The following is a 13691-nucleotide window of genomic DNA, read 5'->3' as shown; positions in this document are numbered from 1 at the left end:
CTGGGATTCTCCAGGCAAGAATACTGGAGTGGGTTGCCATTTCCTTCTCCAGTGCATGAAAGTGAAAAGTGGAAGTGAAGTCGCTCCGTCATTCCCAACTCTTAGCGACACCATGGACTGGAGCCTACCAGGCTCCTCCGTCCATGGGATTTTCCAGGCAAGAGTACTGGAGTGGGGTGCCATTGCCTTCTCCAGTGAGCATATGAGCATACTGTAATAATAATAACAACAACAGAAGAGCAGCAGGAATCCTAGGGCCCTGGAATCAAAGAGAACTGGGGTTGACTCCAGTCCTGAGTTTCAATCCTGGTTTTAACCACTTACTAGCAGTGGGATCATGTATAAGTCATTTCACTTCTATGAGCTTCTAATTCCCTATCTTTAAAGTGGGCAGCAGAGGATGAGATGGCTGGATGGCATCACGGATTCAACGGACCTGAACTTGGGCAAACTCTGGGAGATGGTGAGGGACAGGGAGGTCTGGCATGCTGCAGTCCATGGGGTTGCAAGGAATCAGACACGACTGAGTGACTGAACAACAACAACAGAATGGGAAAACCAGTAGTACCTGTTCTGGTGCTTATGTGGATGTTAAATGAAACAGGTCACTTAGAAGTCCCTGGAACAGAGTAAACATTCAACAAACATTAGCTCTCAGGACTATTGCTAAAATGTTATAAAATTTTAAAAACAAATGCAGTATCTATGGCCAAGTGAAAGTGTAAGTCACTCAGTCGTGTCTGACTCTTTGTGACCCCATGGGCTGTACAGTCCATGGAATTCTCCAGGCCAGAGTACTGGAGAGGGTAGCCTTTCCCTTCTCCAGGGGATCTTCCCAACCCAGGGATCAAACCCAGGTCTCCTGCACTGTAGGAGGATTCTATCAGCTGAGCCACCAGGGAAGATTCCTTAACAAACTCCCTATCCATCACAAGGCTCCTTAAAATGGAAAGGAATTTGAAATGACCTAAATATTCAAGCTTTAGGTAACCACACAAGTCAGGTGTATCAGAGGATGACATGGAAAACCCCTCCCTGTCTTTCCAGCCTGGCTCCATGACCAAGCTCTTTTGCTGGCCTGGCGGGACTGTTCCACACTGTCCACCCCCAGAATCTACCAACCAGACCCTTCTGGTCTCAAACGACTGTTGGTTAAGCCAAGGTCACGTGTCACTGTGTCTGTAGAGACCCCTACTCCCCCACTGCCTCCTGCTCTGACTCCCCCGGGGCCTCATGCACACCTCCACCATCACACACGTCTCTATATTCCTGATGGCTGGACCCGCACTGGGAAGCAAGGCCGGGGCCAGGACCGCTGGCGTGAATCGTGGCAGACACCATCAGGGCAGCCACACTTGGCCTTCACCTTGGAGGTCTTGGCGATTCGAGGAGGAGCATCAGAGCTTGTGGTCCTCTCCGTGCGGTGACTGATGGAGCCCGAGGAGGAGAGAAACGGGTGGTGAAGTGTCTTGGGTGTTTGCAGCCCTGTTCTAGGAAAAGAGGGATGTTCCCAGGGTATCTGGGTGGGAAGGGGTGGGTGACAACGCAGTTTCATGGAGGTGGGGTGTGCTTGCCTCCACCTGGAGAGCCTTCCAGGGGGCCCCCCAGATGGCTGCTCTCCCTGCAGGACGCCAGGGTTGCTGTCAAGCTCCTGGGTTTAATTCCTATTTCAGTCTGGGCAAGGGGAAGCCATCGGAGGTTTGGAGCGGAAGGGGAACGAGATCAGACCCATGGTTTTGGAATCTCGCTCCGGCCACTGTGGGGAGAATGGACTCGAGAAGAGGACAGTGCAACCCAGGAGATGAGGCTGGAGACAGTTGGTGGGGTGGGGAGCGTTCTGAAGAAGGAGCTGCTGGGAGTCAGTTGCTGGGTGTGAACCCGGAGGAGGAGAGTCAGGGGCCCGCTAGGATCTTTGTGGGGCAGCTGGGCGGGTTTGGGCTCCTGTGCTCCACTGCAGTAGGGTTAGGAAGGAGCAGACTGGGGTGAGGGTGGGATAAATTAAGCTAGAGATTCCCATTAGGTAACCCAGGGAAGGTAGGTATTCAAGTCTGGAGGGTAAGGAGTGGTCCAGGCTGGGGACGTAAATCATCGACCTAAGTCACTGACATGTCACAGGAATTTGAAGCCACAGGACTAAGAGGTGAGAAGTCAGGCCAGGATACCGCCCTGGGTGTCCCAATATTTCCAGGCTGGTGGAAGAGGAGAGCTAGACAGGAAGGCAGAGAAATAGCATCCCGTGGGGCAGGATGGAAGCAAAGTGAGGTGTCTGGAAAACTTAGCCTTCACAAGTTTTGAGGATGGTGTGGTCATCCTTGTAAAAGTGCAAGAGGCTAAGTAGAGAGCAGAGAGAGCTGGTCTCTGCTGTCAGCAAAATATTACTCAAATACAGGTCACTGATGACCTTGATGAAGGCCATTTCAATGGACCAGGTGTTAATAAAATGAAAACTGGACTGGACTTGGATATAAGAAAGTGGAGTCGGCAGGTACAGACAATTCTTCTGAGTCGTTTTCTGGGAAATGGGAGCAGAGAAGCTGGGCAGGAACTAGAGGGGTCATGGATCAAGAGAGGCTTTTTCAAAAGTAAGTGCTAGGGCTTTCGAGATGGCTCAGTGGTAGAGAGTCCATCTGCCAATACAAGAGACACGGGTTCGATCCCTGGCCCGGGAAGAACCCACATGCTACGGAACAGCTAGGTACGCACACCACAACTACTGCACCTGAACTCTAGAGCCTGGGGGGCTGGATATGCTGAGCCCACACGCGGCAACTACTGCAGCCCACGCACCCTAGAGACTGTGCTCTGAAACGAGAGAGGCCACCGCAGTGAGAAGCCTGAGCACCACGACTAGAGAGTAGCCCCTGCTCGACACAACTAGAGAAAGCCCGCACGGCAGCAATGACCCAGCACTGCCAAAAATAAATATTAAAAAAAAAAAAAAACACCCAAAGCCTCAATCAGGGACTTCCCTGGTGGTCCAGTGGTTAAAAAAATGGGTGATATTAAGGCACATGGTGCGCCTAAGACAACAATCCTGTAGAGAGGAATTAAACGCTGATGCAGGAGAGAGAAAATGCAGTGGGTTCCTTGAGGAGGCAAGAAGCGAGTTTAATTCACAAGTGATAGATTGACCTTGACAGATGAGAATGAAAACATTTCTTCTTAACAGAGGCGAAGGCAGCTGCTATGAATGCAGACAGACTGGTTGCTTGGAATTAATGGGAGAAAGGTGGAAATAGTTTTCATCTAATTGCATCCATTGTCTGAATAGTTAAGATATTCAGCTACAGTAGGGGAGAGGGAGGGAGTGTTGAGAATTTGAAAAGAGCATAGAAGAGGTGAAGAAGCTGTCTCAGAAATTAAGAAAGCAAGCATATACAAGACTCCTCCGTGTGTGTGTGTGTGTGTGTGCGTGCTGTGTGCTCACTCACATCTGATGCTGTGACCCCATGGACTGTAGCCCACCAGGCTCTGTCTGCGGGATTTCCCAGGCAAGAATGGGTTGCCATTTTCTCCTCCAGGGGATCTTCCCGACCCAGGGATTGAAGCTGCCTCTCTCGTGTCTCCTGCATTGGCAGGCGGATTCTTTATCACTACTGCCACCCGAGCTACATCCAATACGGACTTGAGATTTTGGTCACAGGTGAAGTTTGTCAAGATGGCTGTGTGATTGTCCCCAGCAACGTCCAGCTGCTTAGATGTGGGCATGGAATAAGCGAATACCTGCGCTGTGATTTTGCCAGGCAGACTCCATACAGGGAGAGAGGGCCGGATACGTAAGAGATTTGAAAGAGAGCTGTTGATTCTCTGGGTCACCGGATCCAAGCTGTGTGGGCAAGAGGAAAGAACATGGGGCGGGGAGGCAGGTGATGAAAAGCCATATGGTGCCTTGAAAGAAGACCTGGCAAGGTCAGCAGACAGTGGTGATGGTCCAATACTGTGTTTGAAATCAAGACCTCGAAAGCAGCAGCCTCACTGATGAGCACAAGATACACATCTCAGGTGCCTACTTTCTGCACCACAGTGGACCCACCCGCTGGTCCATGAGCCCCTTGAGAACAGGGATCCCACCTCACTTTTCTTAAGGATGCTCAACCCTGAGCCTGAATCTGGTACATCATGCTGCTGCTGCTGCGTCACTTCAGTCGTGTCTGACTCTGTGCGACCCATAGATGGCAGCCCACCAGACTTCCCTGTCCCTGGGATTCTCCAGGCAAGAACACTGGAGTGGGTTGCCATTTTCTTCTCCAATGCATGAAAGTGAAAAGTGAAAGTGAAGTCGCTCAGTTGTGACCGACTCTTCGCGACCCCATGGACTGCAGCCTACCAGGCTCCTCCGTCCATGGGATTTTCCAGGCAAGAGTGCTGGAGTGGGGTGCCATCGCCTTCTCCCTGGTACATCATGCATGCGTGCTAAGTCACTTCAGTAGTGTCCAACTCTGCGGCCCTATGGACTGTAGCCCGCTAGGCTCCTCTGTCCATGGGATTCTCCAGGTGAGAATACTGGAGAGGGTTGCCATGCCCTCCTCCGGGATCTTCCTGACACAAGGATCAAACCTACATCTCTTGGGTCTCCTACTTTGGCAGGCAGGTTCTTTACCACCAGCACCATCTGGGAAGCTCCAAATCTAGTACATAGTAAGTATTTTAATTTATATTTGTTGAATGAAATAAATAAATGTAGGGAAATAAATCCTACATGAGCAGTTGTGCGAAGTGCCTCTACCTCCTCAAGGTGGGAAATGATCTCCTCTGAGTTTAGGGCCGAACGAAGGACAGGACTTGGGCCAGGTGGCTGAACCACACATGAAAAATTCCAGGTACCTCTGTACAAACTCAATGTTTTTCTACCAGCTTGGATTCCCCAGAGCCTGGTGCTGACCTGCAGGACCTTCTCCAGGTGCCCACCCTCTCTCTGAGCCTTTTCAGCAAGGACTTCCTTTCCAGATTTGCACCCGGGGAAGGCTGGGGGCAAGGCTGTAGTGAGAAGGGAAAGGATGCTGAAGGGACTCTGGAGGTCAGACATGGAGAAGGGGAGAGTGGGGAGGGGCCCGTAGCTAGTTCATGTCTTCAACAGATATTTCTTTTTATCTTGGGCTGTGCCATTTGAGATCTTTGCTTCCCCATCAGGGATCAAACCTTTGCCCCCTGCATTGGGAGCGTGGAGTCTTAACCACTGGATCACCAGGGAAATCCCTCAACAGACATCCTTTGAGCCCCTACCGTGTTCCCCTCTGTGCCAGGTGCTGAGGACCCCTGGCTGATTAAGGAGGTTCATGGTTCAGAGAACTGTGCCGACTGCAGATATAACCGCCAAGGGACAGCGTGATCATTGTGGTTTCAGGCCGTCAGGGTTAGTCTCTGCCCCTAAAGCCCAGAGTCCTTCGTGAACTGAGCCGAGATGTGCAGACTGATGAGAAATGATTTTCTTGCAAATACCCTTGTGCACAGCAAGAGGAAGGGGAAAGAGAAGGCAGCGAGATCTGGGGCCCAGGAGAGGGAGCAGGGCTAGGGTCAGCTCATCTTGCCATCAGGCAGCAGTCTAGCGTCTCTCCTTCCTGTCTTGTCTCCTCCGGCCCAGACGGTGCAGGGCCAGACGTGGTTTTGTTGTCTCAAGTCTCAATCTGTTCACTCCCTCTAGTGGACATCTGTTGAGTCTGTTTACCCAGCATCCATCTCTCCAGCTCTTTATTAATCTCCCGTTTCTCACCTTTTCCCCCCAAATACTCTCTCCTGAAAGATGAGCCCTAAGGTGGGTTCCGTGAGTGAAGAAAACAAGGGGGCACCCGGACTTGAACCAGGGACCTCTTGATCTGCAGTCAAATGCTCTACCACTGAGCTATACCCCCAGTCACAACTGTCTAGCTAATATTTCATGTCCAGAATCATATCATGCTAACACTGACAATCAGTGGCAGAGTTAATTATCAACTGATTAAACAAGCTCAGTGGGTAAAGAGTCAGCCTGCAATGCAGGAGATCACAGGAGACTCGGGTTCAATCCCTGGGTCAGGAAGATCCCCTGGAGGAGGAAATGGCAACCCACCCCAGGACTCTTGCCTGGAGAATCCCATGGACAGAGGGATTGGACAATCCCATGGATTGGTGGGCTACAGTCCATGGAGTCGCAAAGAGCTGGACAGGACTGAGGATGAACACGAAAACAAATCTTTAAGAAATTTAGATCAGAGAAGAAACTGACTTCCAGAAATTCAAAAGTTATCAGGACTTTCCTTTCAGCTTTTTTCTTTGCTTCCTTCTCAAATTAGCTTTAATCTCTCAAACAAACCTCTCCAGGCAGCTGAGACTCCCACATCAAACACCTCTAGGTGTACATCTCCACAGTTGGGATGCCAGGGAGAAAAGTGTTTAATTCTGAAAAATCCTAGAGCCGGACCCTTATTGGCCTGGCTAGGGTTCTAACGCAACCAAGAGGAGTTGAGTGATACAACCATTTCAGGAGTGATGTCATGTAAGAATGTATCTGCTCCCACTCAGAATCCATGTCTACAGTACAGGGAGGGAGGGTGACTCCCCTGAAAGAAGTCAAAGTGAGCCAGGGCACAGCCCATGGGGCCAACTCTGCAGCTCTGGGCTCACCGGTCAAGTCTACCATGTGAAGGAGGAGAGCAGTCTATTGTTTCTGCTGCTGGAGTCAGCAGATGCCCTACACGGCCCAGATTAGTTGCTCTGCGTGCATGTGGGATCATCTTGGATCAGGGATTGAACCCGTGTCTCCTGCATTGGCAGGCAGGTTCTTAATCAGTGGACCACTAGGGAAGCCCTGTTCCAACTTCTAAGGCCCATCTTAAGAGCAGGGAATAATGACTGTTCCTTTTTCCTGCCCAGGGTAGGCATTTTGTTGTTGTTGTTGTTAAATAAATGAATGAATGGAGATCATTCCAGATCACCAGTATCTAATGGCCACCCAGATCTTGAAACACTATGCCAGATCGTGCCCGCAGGACTACAGGGTACAGCTCTTCCCTTTCTGTAGCTCATGGAGGAAATTTTGACACAGCTAGCCCAGCCACTTGCTCCTGGCTGCCACACTTTAAAAAAAAATTGTAGTTGACTAACAATGTGGAGTTAGTTTCAGGTGTATAACAATCTGATTCAGTATAGACACATATATTTTCTTTTACAGATTCTTTCCCTTATGGGCTTCCCAGATGGCATTTGTGGTAAAGAACCCACCTGCCAATGCAGGAGACATTACGAGACCCGTGTTTGATCCCTGGGTTGGGAAGATCCCCTGGAGCAGGGCATGGCAACCCACTCCAGTATTCTTGCCTGGAGAATCCCTTGGACAGAGGAGTCTGGTAGGCTACAGTCCATAGGGTGGCAGAGTCGGACACAACTGATAGGTTATTACAAAATAATGGGTATAGTTCCCTGCACTATACAGTAGGTCCTTGTTGGTTATCTATTTTATATATAGGAGTGTGTATATGTTAATCCCAAACTCCTGATTTACCCCTCTCCCACCCCTTTCCACTTTGGTAACAGTAAGCTTCTTTCCTGTGTCTGTGGGTCTATGTCTGTTTTGTAAATAAGTTTGTTTGCATCTTTTTAGATTCTATATGTAAGCAATATCATATGATATTATGATATTTGTATTTGGGTTACTTCACTTAGTATAACTGCTAGGTCCATCTGTGTTGCCACAAATGGCATTGTTTCATTCTTTTAAAATATATATATATATATATACACACACACCACTCATCTGTCGATGGACATTTAGGTTGCTTCCATGTCTTGCCTATTGTAAACAGTGCTGCAATGAACATTGGGGTGTTTTTTGAATTATAATTTTCTCAGGATAAGTGCTCAGGATTGAGATTACAAGATCATATGACAATTTTATTTTTAGCTTTCTAAGGAACCTCCATACCATTTTTTCATAGTGACTATACCAATTTATATCCCCACCAACAGTATAGGAGGATTCCGTTTTCTCCACGCCCTCTCCAGCATTAATTGTTTGTAGACTTTTTTGATGGTCATTCTGGTCTCTGTGTGGTGATACCTCATTGTCGTTTTGATCTGCATTTCTCTAATAATTAGCGATGTTGAGCATTTGGAGAAAGGGCTATGTAGGTCATCTGCCCATTTTTTGATTGAGTTATTTTCTTTCTTTATTTGCTGCTGAGTTGCATGAACTGTTTGTATATTTTGGAAATTAATCCTTCATTGGTCACATCATTTGTAACTATTTTCTCCTTTTCTGTAGGTGGTGTTTTTGTTTTGTTTATCATTTCTTTGCTGTGAAAAAGCTTTTAAGTTTAATTAGGTCCCATTTGTTTATTGTTTTTATTTCTATTACTCTGGGAGACAGATTCAGAAGATATGCTGCAATTTATGTCAAAGAGTGTTCCACCTATGTTTTCCTCTGGGAGTTTTATAGTGTCTGGTCTTACATTTAGGTGCTTAACCCATTTTGAGTTTATTTTTTAATATGGTGTTAGAGAATGTTCTAGTTTCATTTTTTTAGATATAGCTGTCCAGTTTTCCAAGCACCACTTATTTTTTTTTAAAGATTAATTTTTATTAATAAGGTTTTTTATAGTTAAAAACAGATCTATATTTATATCTGTTTATACTATTGTTGGCAGATAGTTGGGTTTTTTTTAATATTATTTTATTTATTTATTTAAATTTTATTTTATTTTTAAACTTTACAATATTGTATTGGTTTTGCCAAACATCGAAATGAATCCGCCACAGGTATACATGTGTTCCCCATCCTGAACCCTCCTCCCTCCTCCCTCCACATATCATCCCTCTGGGTCGTCCCAGTCAAGCACCACTTATTAAAGAGACTGTCTTTTCTCTGCTGTATTCTCTTTCCTCCTTTGTCAAAAATTAATTGACCATAGGTGCGTGGGTTTATTTCTGGGCTTCCTATCCTGCTCATTTGACCCAGATGTCTGTTTCTGTGCTGTTCTAATTACTGTAGCTTTATAGGATAGTCTGAAGCCAGGAGATCTGATTCTTCCAGTTTATTTTTCTTTCTCAAGATAGCTTTGGCTATTCAGGGTCTTTTTCATTTCCATACAAATTTTAAACTATTTTGTTCTGCTGCTGCTGCTGCTAAGTTGCTTCAGTCGTGTCTGACTCTGTGCGACCCCATAGACGGCAGCCCACCAGGCTCCCCCGTCCCTGGGATTCTCCAGGCAAGAACACTGGAGTGGGTTGCCATTTTGTTCTAGTTCTGTGAAAAATGCCATTGGCGATTTGATAGGGATTGCATTGAATCTGTAGATTGCCTTGGGTAGTACAGGCATTTTAAGAATTTGATTGTTCCAATCTAAGAACAGGCTATATCTTTCCATCTGTGTTGTCTTCAATTTCCTTTATCAGTGTCCTAAAGTTTTCAGAATATAGGTCCTTTGTCTTATGTCAGTATATTCCTAGATATTTTATTTTTGATGTGAAGGTAAATAGGATTGTTTCCTTAATTTCCTTTTGATCTTTGCTAGTATATAGATACCATCAGATTTCTGTGTATTAATTTTATATCCTGCAACTTTACTGAATTCATTGAATTCTAGTCGTTTACTGTTACTGGCTGCCACACTTAGGTCAGGACTCTAACAACCAAGTTCCTACCAAGCAGCCAAATCCAGGAGCTCCAAGGGTGCAGCTGATAAAAAGGTGCCAACGGAAAAAGGTCCCTAAGACATATTCCTCAGTGAAGACAGTAAGCTGCAGAATGATACACAGAGTATGGTATGTGTGGTTTTTAAACCCTGTGTTTTTCTGCACTACCTACCTGTATGAAAATGCATGAGGAAGAAGCTTGAAAGGCTACACACCAGAAGGAAAATAGTGGGGGCCTGGGGGAGAGGGTGGGGGATGGAGGGTGGCAGGCACAGAGAGCCCTTCAGCTTCATCTGCACACGTTTTCTTGGTGAGAATGTACTCTTGTGAAAACACATTTGCAGAATCAAAAAAAAAAAAAAAACCATTTTCAAAGGTTAGAGGCTGGTTAGTGTCTGCTCAGAGGGTTCTCCAGCCTTGGTTTCCAATGTGGACATGCCTCTGAATCCCCTGAGGAACATGCTGGAACTTTGCAACCCAGATCTCCTGAAGGAGAATGCAGTCTGCACCTTGCCTAGAGTCCCAGTAGGAGAAGCTGGCCCCTGGAAACATGAGTAAATAAAGCAATCTGCACATGCACTGTCAGCCCAAGTTTTGAGCCAGGGGGTGTGGAAGCAGCTCCCAAGAGCAGGGCCTCTTCTGGGGGTCAGGGGGTGGAGGGGCAGGCAGAAAGCAGAGTTATCTCCTGATGAATCTGGAAAAGCTTCCAGAGTGGGTGGAATGCAAGAAAGTAATTGCTGAAACCCCAGGGGCCTCCCAGATCCCATGGTGGACCCCAGGTTCCCCTTGGACCTCATGCCTCCACCTCCCAGTGCTCACTTGAGCCCCCACTCAGGAGCAAACCCCCAGGCTCCACAGCTCAGCAGAGCTGAGCCGGGGCTGGGGGCTTCTGCTCCCAGGGCACCTCAACCAGGCGTTGGCTGCTTGGCATCTCCATGGGAACCACCAAACAGCCCAGTTCTTCCACAATTGCTGTAGGAACCCAGCCTTGGTGGCTACAGGGACCGCAGTGCGGGGCCCAGCTCACTCCACACCCTGCTGTGGAGGAAGTGACACCCCGGTTCCTGCAGTAACAGCACTCAAAGACAGGTCAGAAACCACAGGGGCCACCCTGCCCCAGGAGGAGTCTGAAAATGCTACTTTTACCATCAGACTTATATGCAACCTACTCAATACCCTCGTTGAGTACACCACCTTCTTTCCACGTCTGAGCTCATGGTGATTTAATTTACCTATTCAAAGGACCAGCTTAAAGGCAAACTTTTCTCCCCAAAGAAAATGTCAGACTATCCATGGGGTTGCAAAGGGTCGGGTATGACTGAGCGACTTCACTTTCTTTCTTTCATTTAATAAGCACTCGTTATTTGTTACTCACATATGTCAGGCACTGTGTTAAGTGCTGGGGACATTCCAGGAAGACTCAGCGCCGTCTCACAAGGAGACTGAAGCCGAGGAGAAGACGGAAGAAAGCAGAAACTGGAGCTCAGAGTGAGGACTTGAGAGCAGGTGCAGAGAGACGTGGGGGCAGACACAGGTCGGAGAAGGTTTCAGAGGCAGGACACCCTCCAGCCCACGATCACCTTGCCATCAGGACTCTGCTGTGTGACACCCTTCTAGACCTCAGGACGGGGTGTCTGGTCTGCCCTCCCCCATGCTCCCAGGACCATCTCAGGCCACTGTGACGTTTGTGCGGTAAGTGGCATGCCGCTCCCTGGATCTTGCCCTAGCAATTGGCTATGTGACTGCAAGAGGCTTATCCCACCCTCCTCTGTCTCTGTTTCTCCAGAAACATGGACCCCTGAGGCCAGGCTGCCCTCCGCAGGCAAAGATGGGAGCCAGGCCCGCCCTCATGCTGAGACCCAGGCTCCAGGGCCTTCCCACACCATCTCCGCAAGGGTCGGCAGCAAGGGTTGGTGGTGGCACCCTCTATGAGGGAGAAAAGGGAGGAGGTGGGGTCAGCTCTGCAGGCCCATGTGGTCGGTCACCACACCCTTGTCCCTTGTCGCGTTCTCCCACAGCACAACTGCTCCATCTCGGAGTCTGGTCTCTGCCCAGTGTAAGGTGTAGCCTGGAGGAGGCAGGTTCCATCTTCACAGGATAGGGAACAACAGCTGATCTCCTCACAAGTGTGGCCTCCAGGCATGGATCTAAACCACTTTGAAGCTGTGTCTACCAGGAGGTGACTCCTTTACCTTCAGAAACAGAAAAATTGTTACCGAAACACAAGTTGATGTGTTCAACGCAGTGAAGCCAAACAATACCAAGATGTTAGAGTTTGCAACAGAGAAAGATTTTATGAGGGTCCCACAAGGAGACAAGTGGCTCATGCCTTAAAAAGCCCGAACTCCCTGAAAGCCCTCAGCAAAGCCCTTTTCTAGGAAAGGTGAGGGAGGGGCCAGGTGAGTTGTTACAAACGTCTTGCTGTCAGATCCTTTGTGCTCCGAGGTCAGGTCACACTCAGGTAAACGTATTTCTGTAAATCTCTAACAAATGTTATCCTCTGTTCTGACAAGAAAGGGCACGGTCCCCAGAGGCAGCTTTCACCCTCTCAGGTCCGAGGTCCTGGCTGAACAGGCCGATCCCATTTGGCTCCCTCAGGGCCGGGTATCCAGACCATGCCTGCCATTATAGCTGAGGGAGACTGTGCCCATGGCTCAGCTGGTCCTCAGGCCGCCCAGATGGCGGGGGCATCCTATAAAGACTGCCGCTGCCTTTAGATCACAGAGGCGGGGAAAGGGGTGAGGTTCAGCGCTGCCTCAAGGCCTGGGTCCTGTCAGTGGCCTTCGTGAAGGCTCTGGAGCCCTGCTGGACACAGCCCCCAGCCTGTTCCCGGGGTGCCTCCCCCCCCCACCCCACTCACCTCACTCTTTACCTGACCACCACCACTCTATCAACAGTTGGCTGAACGGCCCACTAACGGTCGGTGGTTCATTTGCTGTTGGTTGCTTGTGGGAGGGGCCCACTGCAGCAAGGGGTGAGCAGGACTCCCCACCAATGGCTGAGCAGGACCACTAATGGGCCCTCCCCCCATAACTGTTGCCTGGCAACGGGGCACAGGTTAAGGGCACACACAATAATGGCTAAGCTCTGTTACAAAAATCTTGATAGCCCTTGTCGCACTGGCCAGGGATGGGCTCAGTCAAACTGTAACAGAGCAGGATGAGCACGACCCTTGGCAGACAGCCCTTGCTGGGCCTCATTACTCTTCACCCTGTTACTAGGCAACAGGTCTTGCTCAGCCATTGCGTGGGGCCTCAGTGGGCCCCGCCCACAAGCATCCAACCGTCAGTGAGCCACACCATTAGTTGTCCTGCTCAGCTATTGGTTACCTGCCCACTGGTAACTGTCCGTGAGGGACCACTGGGGAAGTGATTCAGTCAAGGGTCAGTGCTGTGGTGCCCATCAGGTGGAGAGTGAGCTAAGAGGGCGATTCAGGCCTTCTCCTGGAGGCCCTTCAGCTTACCCATCCTTGTTGGGCCAGAGGGTGAGCAGGAGGGCTCAGGGAACAGACTGGGGGCTGTGTCCTGAGGGGCTCCAGAGCCCTTACCAAGGCCCTCCATCAGCCTCGTTCCAGGCCTTGAGGCAGCGGTGAACCTCTCCCCTCTGTGGCCTAATAGCCGTGACCATCTGTCTGGTCATAGTCTTTGAGACCTGGTCTCCCCCTTTGGGCCGCCGGAGGAGACTGGGGGCCAGTTGGGTTGAATGCCTGGCTCCCTCAGACAGCTGGGCAGGGTGTGGAACCTGGCCCTGAAGGAGCTGCCAACTGAGATCTGCCTTCTCTTAGTCAGGACTGGGACCTGGGAGGGTGAAAATTGTACCCTGGGGCTTTGCCCTTTCTTGTCAGAGAATAGCATTCATCTGGTAGAGATTTATAGGAATGTTACCTGACCATGACCAGATCTCAAGAACAAAAGATCTGACACTAAGTCTGCAACTAACCACACCCATCCCTCACTTTTTGCTTTTAAAGAGACTTGCTGAAAGCTTTCAGTAACTTTGGGGTTCTTAGGGCAGGAGCCACCCATCTCCTTGTACAAATCTGTAATAAGCCTTTCTCTGTTCCAAACTCTAATGTTTGGTATTGA

General features: G+C 49.1%; 1 non-coding gene across 1 annotated transcript; it reads right to left on the bottom strand.

Moving 5' to 3' along the window:
- Positions 1–5777: 5777 nt before the first annotated feature.
- Positions 5778–5849, bottom strand: TRNAC-GCA (transfer RNA cysteine (anticodon GCA)). The gene has a single exon. It is a non-coding gene; the product is annotated as a tRNA-Cys (tRNA).
- Positions 5850–13691: the final 7842 nt, after the last annotated feature.

Source organism: Bubalus kerabau, chromosome 8 (genome assembly GCF_029407905.1).
Source record: "Bubalus kerabau isolate K-KA32 ecotype Philippines breed swamp buffalo chromosome 8, PCC_UOA_SB_1v2, whole genome shotgun sequence".
NCBI classification, from domain to species: Eukaryota; Metazoa; Chordata; class Mammalia; order Artiodactyla; family Bovidae; genus Bubalus; species Bubalus kerabau.
This window is presented reverse-complemented; position numbering and strand designations above follow the sequence as displayed.